Genomic DNA, 8,631 nt, shown 5'->3' on the forward strand with positions numbered 1-8,631 from the left:
AGCAAGTGCCCACCCACAACCCTATTCCCCTTTCCCAAGTCTATATTTTTCCATAATACTTACCCCTTTCTAGTCTACAGAAGTGATTTGATTATTATAGCTATTTTTTATAATCTGCTGTGCTCACATTTGAATATAAGCTCCATGAGAATGGAGATTTTTGTCTGTATTGTTCACGGATCCCAGAAAATATGAGACATACAGTAGATGTTCAAGAAATACATGTTGAATGAAAAGCTTGTAATATTGGTGTAATAAAGAATAATTCTAAAATAAGTCACTATAATGAATGAATGCTACAACTGTCTACTTATCCATAACCTGAAACCTTTTTTGAATATTTATAAACAGTATATTTTGCTTTAAAAAATCCATTTCTGTTACCTTAGGAAAAAATATTTATGGCTTTTATTTTTTTCCTATTTATTAGAACCAAATTAGAAAAAGGCTTTATTTTCACTCTGGAAAAGAAAAGTAAACTATTTTATCTCAGTGACTGCACTTTCTACCATAGGCAGCACAGCGGAGGAAAGACCAACAGTATTCAGGTTAAAGACAGGGCCCACCTCCACCACTATATCAGCACCGTGCGCTTTCAACACAGTACCCGAGTCTCTCGAGCCTCCCTCACACGTCTGCAGAACGGGAAAGATGACCACCTCACGGAGCCGTGACGATGGCACCAAGTGGGCAGTATCCTCTCCATTTTCACAGCTTAGGACACAGGGCCAAAGGTTAGAGGACTAGTCAGGGAGCAGGTCAGAACTCTGTTCCACAAACCGTGAGCCCAGGATTCTTTCCCTGCACCATCTCTCCCCCTTATTGCCCTGGGAGAGGGTAAGGGGAGAACAGCTAACTGGGGACTGGATTTGACTCTTCCTTCAGCACACGAGAGCCTGTCACCTCGAGCAGGGCCTTCAGGAAGTGCACTATTGCCACCTCTGGGCAACGCATGAACCACCTCAGGTCACCACAGATCTAAGCTAGTTAGATGGAATTAACAATAATTCGGGGCAATGTCGCTCCCACTTCTCCTTTCCTTTTCATGTGGATAATTATGCAAAATCACATTCTCCTCCCTTTGATTCTGCTTTTCAGATCTCAGCTATTTCCACCCCAAAAACCTCTTCCTCATACCCTACATATGTGTTCTCTTCAACCCTCTTCCACTTTTTATTAGCTCTTCTCCAGTTACCGCAGATAAATCTTTCTTCCGCTTTCTGACATCCTTTGTTATATTTATAAACTCTAAATTAGCCTCATTCTGGTTGGAAAGCACAAAAACAGCATTCACAACACACCTAAATCAAGGAAAAGACCAGCATTTGCTCTGAACTGTTCTAGGCTCAGTGAACAACACAGTGCACCACCCCAGACCATGATCAGATGTCCCCTTCAGCATCTTCTCGGACAGTTCACGTACCTCTTTATTCTAAACTCACGTAGCTGGGTGCACAGTGCTTCATGGAGCTGTGGGTGGCTTCATGTGGTTCTACTACCTGGCAGCACTGTAACCTTGCGTGGCTATTCAACCTTTGCCCATTTCCTCATCTGTAAAGTGGGATCATAATGGAATCTCCCTCCTAGGGTGTTTTGAGGATTAAATGGGTTAATTCATTTAAAGCACTTACAATGGCTGCTGGCACAGAGTAAGAGCAAAATAAACATGGGTTACTGATATTTCCTCGAACATGAACATTCGATATTTAAAATTTTTTTTTCGTTATTTCTTACTCTTTAAAATACTATTACAACTTTTTTGTGTGTGTGTGAGGAAGATCAGCCCTGAGCTAACATCCGTGCTAATCCTCCTCTTTTTGCTGAGGAAGACCGGCTCTGAGCTAACATCTATTGCCAATCCTCCTCCTTTTTTTTCCCCCAAAGCCCCAGTAGATAATTGTATGTCATAGTTGCACATCCTTCTAGTTGCTGTATGTGGGACGCAGCCTCAGCACGGCGGGAGAAGCGGTGCGTCGGTGCGCACCCAGGATCTGAACCCGGGCCGCCAGTAGCGGAGCGCACGCGCACTTAACCGCTAAGCCACCGGGCCGGCCCAATTACAACTTTTTTAAAAAAACTCGTTTTAACTACAAATACAGTGTTTCAGTCACAAAATCAATTAAATATACTCTTATTAGGTAACCTGATGATCTGATTACCACTCATAATATTGTTTCTATGGAAAGCTTATTGAATTCAGAAATATTTACAAATGAAATTTTGAAGCATATGTTATCTGGAAGATAGGGACTGCTTACATTAAAAATGCAAATATACATAAAACTACGACATATGATTTAATTTACCAGAAAATTCTTTACTTTTTTGAACCAGGATTTATTTCATAAGCAGTTCATCCATTTCTGCTGACATAGCAGCTACGGATCAGGCAACTCTGAAAAGCATCAATCAGAGGTGAAGGGGGCAGGATCCCCTCGCTTATTTACAGTCTGGCTTTTGCGACCAGACTCACTGTGTTTGTATAACATCACTACTCTAGGCTACACCATCTGCACTTGCTCAGGGGTCAGTTTCCTGAAGATAAGTTACTCAGCTGAGGAACTAGGATCTGCATGGACAGAGTACAAAGAGCAGTCAAGTTAGACTGACAACCAGGGAGCCGATCCTACCAGCTACTTCCTTTTTATCCCTCCAAATAAGGAAACACCACTGTGCCCTGCAGACCCCATGAAATTCTGTTTGTTTTGGAACTAACAACAACAAAATATCTGTTGGTAAGATTGCCAGATTTAGCAAGAAAAACACAGGATGACCAGTTAAATTTGATTTTCAGATAAACAAGAAGTACTTTTTTGCTATAAGTATGTCCTAAATATCGCATGGGACATACTTACAACAATCAAGTATTCCTTGTTTATCTGCAATTCAAGTTTAACTGACCATCCTGGTATTTAATCCAGGTATTTAATCTGATCACCCTATTTGCTGGGAAATGATTTGTTTCTAGACATATTACAGTTCTCTCTCTCTGACTTTCTCTCTCTCTCTCTCTCACACACACACACACAGACACAGGTTTTCATACTTTGAAGGAATACATGCGTTTTATAAACAAAGTACACCAATTTGTATTTACCTTCAAGGTTTTGGAAACTGCTTGAATTAGAAAGCTACCAGTAATTCTCATTTGTGTTCAAATTGGGGAAGAAATCCAGAATCTCATGTAACTAATTTTATTTCTTATTTGGCTCTGTAGAATTACAGAAATAAGATATAAAATTAAGTTTTTATTTTAATTCATTTTTGTTCTCTTTTCTCAAAAGTTAAAGGAAATCCCGTCTCAAAACAATTTAATGAGATAATACTGCCACCTGGAGATCAGAGGCAGCTATGACTAAGAATTAGCCTAACTTCTAATTCCCGAATAAGTAATCAACTTATTGAAACACTTGATTTAATTAATAATGCCATTTTGCCACTTGTCATCATATGAGTCTAGTAATTTTTTCCCATTTGTTCATTCATTCAATGAACATTTTCTAAATTTCTACTTTATACCAGACACTATGGTAGGCTTTGGGAATATAAAGATGTATAAGATCTGGTTCTTCCTTTAAGCAGCTAACAGACTAGTGGGACAGAAAGGCAGATTACCAGGTGTCATCCTAGGTACTCTCGCCCTTTAAGATTAAAATGAAATTAAATATAACCTCAATCTTTATATAATGGAAAACTCTATCTCTCTGCTTTCTAAGATTGAAGGGTAGAATGTGGTTTGTAATTTTCCCATTCACCTTGGACTCTAAGCTCCTGCTTTATCTGACACAGTTCAGTTTATGGGCTACTTTATTGTTACACACATGTTGCCCTTGTTTCCCACCAAACCTCCCTAAGATGCAGAAGACAATGCCTTTTCCTTGACTTCCATTATGATTAACGCACACAAAGCTTTGAGCTTGTAGGAAATTTACCTTGATGTCTGGAAGCATGGAGGATGTGTGTGTGTGTGTGTGTAATTAGAGCAACACTAACAATTACAAATTGAATAACAGACTTCACTGCTCTTTTTAAAGTCCTTTCCACCTTTTTTTTTTTTTTTGTGAGGAGGACTAGCCCTGAGCTAATATCCAATGCCAATCTTCTCTTTTTTTTCTTGAAGAAGATTGGCCCTGAGCTAACATCCATGGCCATCTTCCTCTACTTTATATGGGACGCCACCACAGCATGGCTTAACAAGCGGTGCGTTGGTGTGCGCCCGGGATCCGAACCTGCGAACCCTGGGCTGCCACAGTGGAGCGCGTGCACTTAACCGCTTGCGCCACCGAGCCAGCCCCCTTTCCACCATTTTGACTCCCCTTTCTCCTTGTGCTTCCTTTTCTGTTTTCCCAACTCCCACCCTCTACCACCGTGAACGAGTCTTCCTACTTGATTATACAAAGCAATTCAACTTTCTCAATCTCATATCCCCAAACTCAGCCTCCTGCCCACCTGTGCATACCCAGCTCTTACCGTTGTATTATGACACACAATGGGCCATCTACCTAGAGACTCATCCCTTTTCTTGCCCCTATGTAAAGATTTATTTCCCCACTGTCAGGAATTATGGCAACTCCTTAAAAGACAGAGTGGAGGCAGTTTGGGTTTTAAATAACACATATAAATTTCCTTGTTCACTAGAGATATAAACAAGGTGTTATGGGAGCCCTTCCTCCTCTTCCCTCCCTCCCCCATCCCTTCCTTCCTTCTTCTTTCTCTGTTATACTGTAAGCCAGCCCTGTGGGTATTTCTTAGCAGTCCTGTGGTACTCCATGGTAATACTGCTGAACTCGAACTAAAACTCAGAAGGAGAGAAAACTGAAGGAAGGGTTGTAATGCAGTCTAGCTAATTTGCTCATGGCATGCTTTGTTTTCTGGTTAAGCCTGTAACACAAGCCTTCCCCTAAAGCTGCAGTGTTCCTATGACAAGAATTTGGAGAAAGGATACTAGAAGGATGAATCATCCTCATATCTTGCTGATAACCATTCCCTAATCCTGGTAACTACTCTTGGACTTAGAAAGGAAGTGTGAACATGAAATTGAATTAAAACATTAATTTTGTAAAATTCAAAACGTTAAGTTTAAAAAGAATCACTCAGTTAACAATTTCCCTAAGCTTTAGGACTGGTTCCTTCATCAGATCCCCTTGGCAGGAAGGCTAGTGCACCAGAACACAAAGTGCCCAGCTAAAGAAAGACCACACCCTGGGCATTAATGATGCCATCTGATTGGCACTGTGACTGAGCCTAGATTTTTAGACTTTGGGGTTTAAAGAGGGATTGTGGGAATCACTTTATTTTCAGAAATAAAATCAAAGAACTTCATTCATTCATAACACATACATTTACTGAGCATCTACCTTGTCACGTTCTATGCAACGTGCTTAAGATACAAAATCAAATAAAACGATACCTGCCCTCAAGGAACTTATAGCCTAACAAAGAAGGCAAATTTATTAAAGACCATATACATAAGAATTTTGTAAACGTCTAAGACTTTGTAACTTTTCAGGTTCGTTGTTTCCTCCTTGTTTGTTTTTCCAAAGCAATTAGCAGTAAAATATAAGGGTCTCTGTGTTATTTTTGGGCCCTTCACTAATGCTTAAGACATACATCTCAGAGGAGACCAGAAATCTAGGCCAGAACACTGCCATTCTTTCAGTCCCATGAACATGGCAAGCTTATTTATGCTTTAGGGTTTCTTTACTAGCTGTTTCTTGAGCCAGACATGCAAGGAAGCATTGAGCCCGATCTATCTCGGCCTAGGCATTCTGATATGGGAGGAAAAGTAGGTGGAGGAACACCTAGCAAATGATGGATAGGCTTCCAAGTTAACACAAAACAAAACAAAACCTCTTCCATATAAGAACCACAGGCACTGAGATAGAGCAGCCCTTTGCTTTGGGCTGAGACACTTGCCTTTTCCTTTAGAGTGTAACCTTCTCAGGGGGAGGACAATGCACGTTTGCAGCTCAACACATGAGGATGTACAACAGAGGCTTCCAAACCCATTCATTTCCTGAGGACCTTGCAGAAAAATATTCCTGATTCAAATAAAACGTCAAAAAGATTATGACATTTATGATGCTATTGGAGATTTGAACACTGCCTTGATATATAACAATATTAAGCAATTATTACTATTTTAGGAATAATAGTGAAATTGTGGTTGAGTTTTTTTTATCTTTTAGAGATCTATACTGAAATATTATGGATTAAATGACGTCTGGGATTTTCTTCAATATAATACTAGAGACGGGAGAATGTGGGGAGAGGGGTTTAAGTGAAACAACACTGGCCATGAGCCAGTACGTGGAGGATGGGTACAGGTGGGTTCATTATACCATTCTGTCTTCTTTGGTATATGTTTGAAATTTTCCTTAAGAAAAGATTTTTTTGTAATAGAGATTCCTGGGTTCCCAAGAGATTCTGCCTGAGTAGGTCTAGAGCCTGTGAATCTGTATGTTTGCATCACCATCACTACCAGGAGATTCCGGGACAGACTCCTCCTTGCCTACCCACACTACAGAGTACAGTAGTGTTGGGTGGGTTCTTGTTAATCAAAACTCTTATCGTCCATATAGTGTCCTTAAGAAGAAGGTATCTGATTAGAGTAACTTACACACAGTGTGCACTTAACAGTCAATCCAAGTGAGGGATTTTTGCAGTTTAAAGGAAAATCTAGCAATCTCAAAGAACAAAATTTCTTTCAGGGAGGAACTCTAGATTTCAGGTAAAAGAAATCACACTCGAAATTGTACCTCGTGACTCCATCTCATGTCACTCTTTCCCAAGTCAGTTCAATCCAGCCACACCAACACCTCACTTCTTCAAATGAGCCAAGTTCATTTGTGCCTAAAGACCTGTGATTTAGCCATATGTCTTGTCTGAGGATGCTCTTCCCTCAGATCATTCCATGCTGGCTCCTGGCCGTTATTCATATCTTAACCCCCAAAGCTGCCTTTTCAGGAAGGCCTTCCCTGATACTCCCTCTTCAGTACCCCGCCACTTACAATAACTCCCTACGACTTTAAGCTGTTATTTCAGAGCACTTATCACTAAATGAAACCATCCTATTTGTTTACTAACTTATTGTCTATACCCTGTATCAGGAATAAAACATCTCTGACTACAGGGCTCTTGTTCTTCTTGTTCATGGACGCACCCGACCTCCCACAACAGAGCCTGGCCACAACAGGGATTCAATACAGAACTCTGAATCCTGAAATAACTACATTCTACCTTCTTGTGGCCCTACATTATACTGGGGGTTGCGAATACAAATACCACAGGGCTCAGATGGGTACTAAAGGTAGGGGGTCTTAAAGAAAACTTGAGATCACTTAACCCCATCTAAAGGAGGCAGCTGCTCTTCAGCTTGAAGTATTGCTGCCAGGCTACAATGCAGATCTAGTGTGTTCAGATCTTCCCATTTATTACTGGGGTGCCAAATGAATGAAATGATATCCATTTTTTTATTCTTTCAATTTTAATTGTTAGCAATCAATTTGAAAAAAATTTAAAATAGCATGTGAGTCACCAGTCTGCAAGTTCTGCTCATACAGATAAGACAAATTGGAGATTAGTTAAAAGACACTTGAGGAAAGATACTGGGGAAGATTATACCCTACAGCATTGTTTGTAATGGTGACAAATGGGAAACAACCTAACTATCCATCATTATGGGAATTCTCAAATAATTTGTGGCAAACTTATTTGACAGAATACTATACAGTTAAAGTTAAAAATAAAGTCTAGCCATATGTATCAATATGGACAGATCTCAAAAACGGAATTGGGTGAAAAAGTCAAGTTGTAGATCAATAGACAAAATATAATAGCATTCAAGTAAAACTTCAAAAGCCCCAAGTCATCCTACATGTTGTTTATAAATACACAGTAACAGTGAAAGTATACAAACTATATTAGCATATGCATATCAAGTTTCAGACGGCAGGTGCCTCTCAGAAGGGAAGTGGAGTGGCACTAGGAAGAGCTGGCACCCACTTAATCCGAAATATTGTCTTTCATTTAAAAACATAAAACGACAAAACGTAACATCCTTTCATTCTGGACAGTGGGTACATGAATGTTTACTGTTTTCCTTTTTAAAACATTTCAGAATTTGGTGGTGGAAGAACATCCCATACCAGAAGCCAGGATAACTGGATTCGTCGTTGCTCTTCGTCTTCGGCGTCGATATAATCTCTGGATAAGGTTTCCTCATTAGCAAATGCGGGAGAGGTATGCGGTCCTCTCCGGAGTCTCTGCACTCTTAACAGTCTATGAACCTAAAACCTGCCCACCCCGGGCCCCTACACAGGCAAGGCTTTCCAGACTAGGGAATGAACATGGATTTCTGCCCTCATTTAGGATAGTTCCATCTCTCTCAATCCGCAATTCCTTCTCCACAGGCAGTATGTGTAGGGAAGAACTGTCCTGGCGACAGAGACGCGGCTTTATTAGCCTTTCTGAGTGTCAGATTCATTATTTCTAAAACGGGGATTGTAACACCTATCCCATACAACTGCAGTGAGATTTAGAGACAACGTGTATCTAGCGCCTGAACAGAGGAGCTGTTAACAGTGGTAGTAATCGGATCTCATTTAGGGGCACAGCATCGGGGCTACACAG

This window comes from Ceratotherium simum, chromosome 19 (assembly GCF_057802395.1).
Source record: "Ceratotherium simum simum isolate JZ-2026a chromosome 19, ASM5780239v1, whole genome shotgun sequence".
NCBI lineage: Eukaryota > Metazoa > Chordata > Mammalia > Perissodactyla > Rhinocerotidae > Ceratotherium > Ceratotherium simum.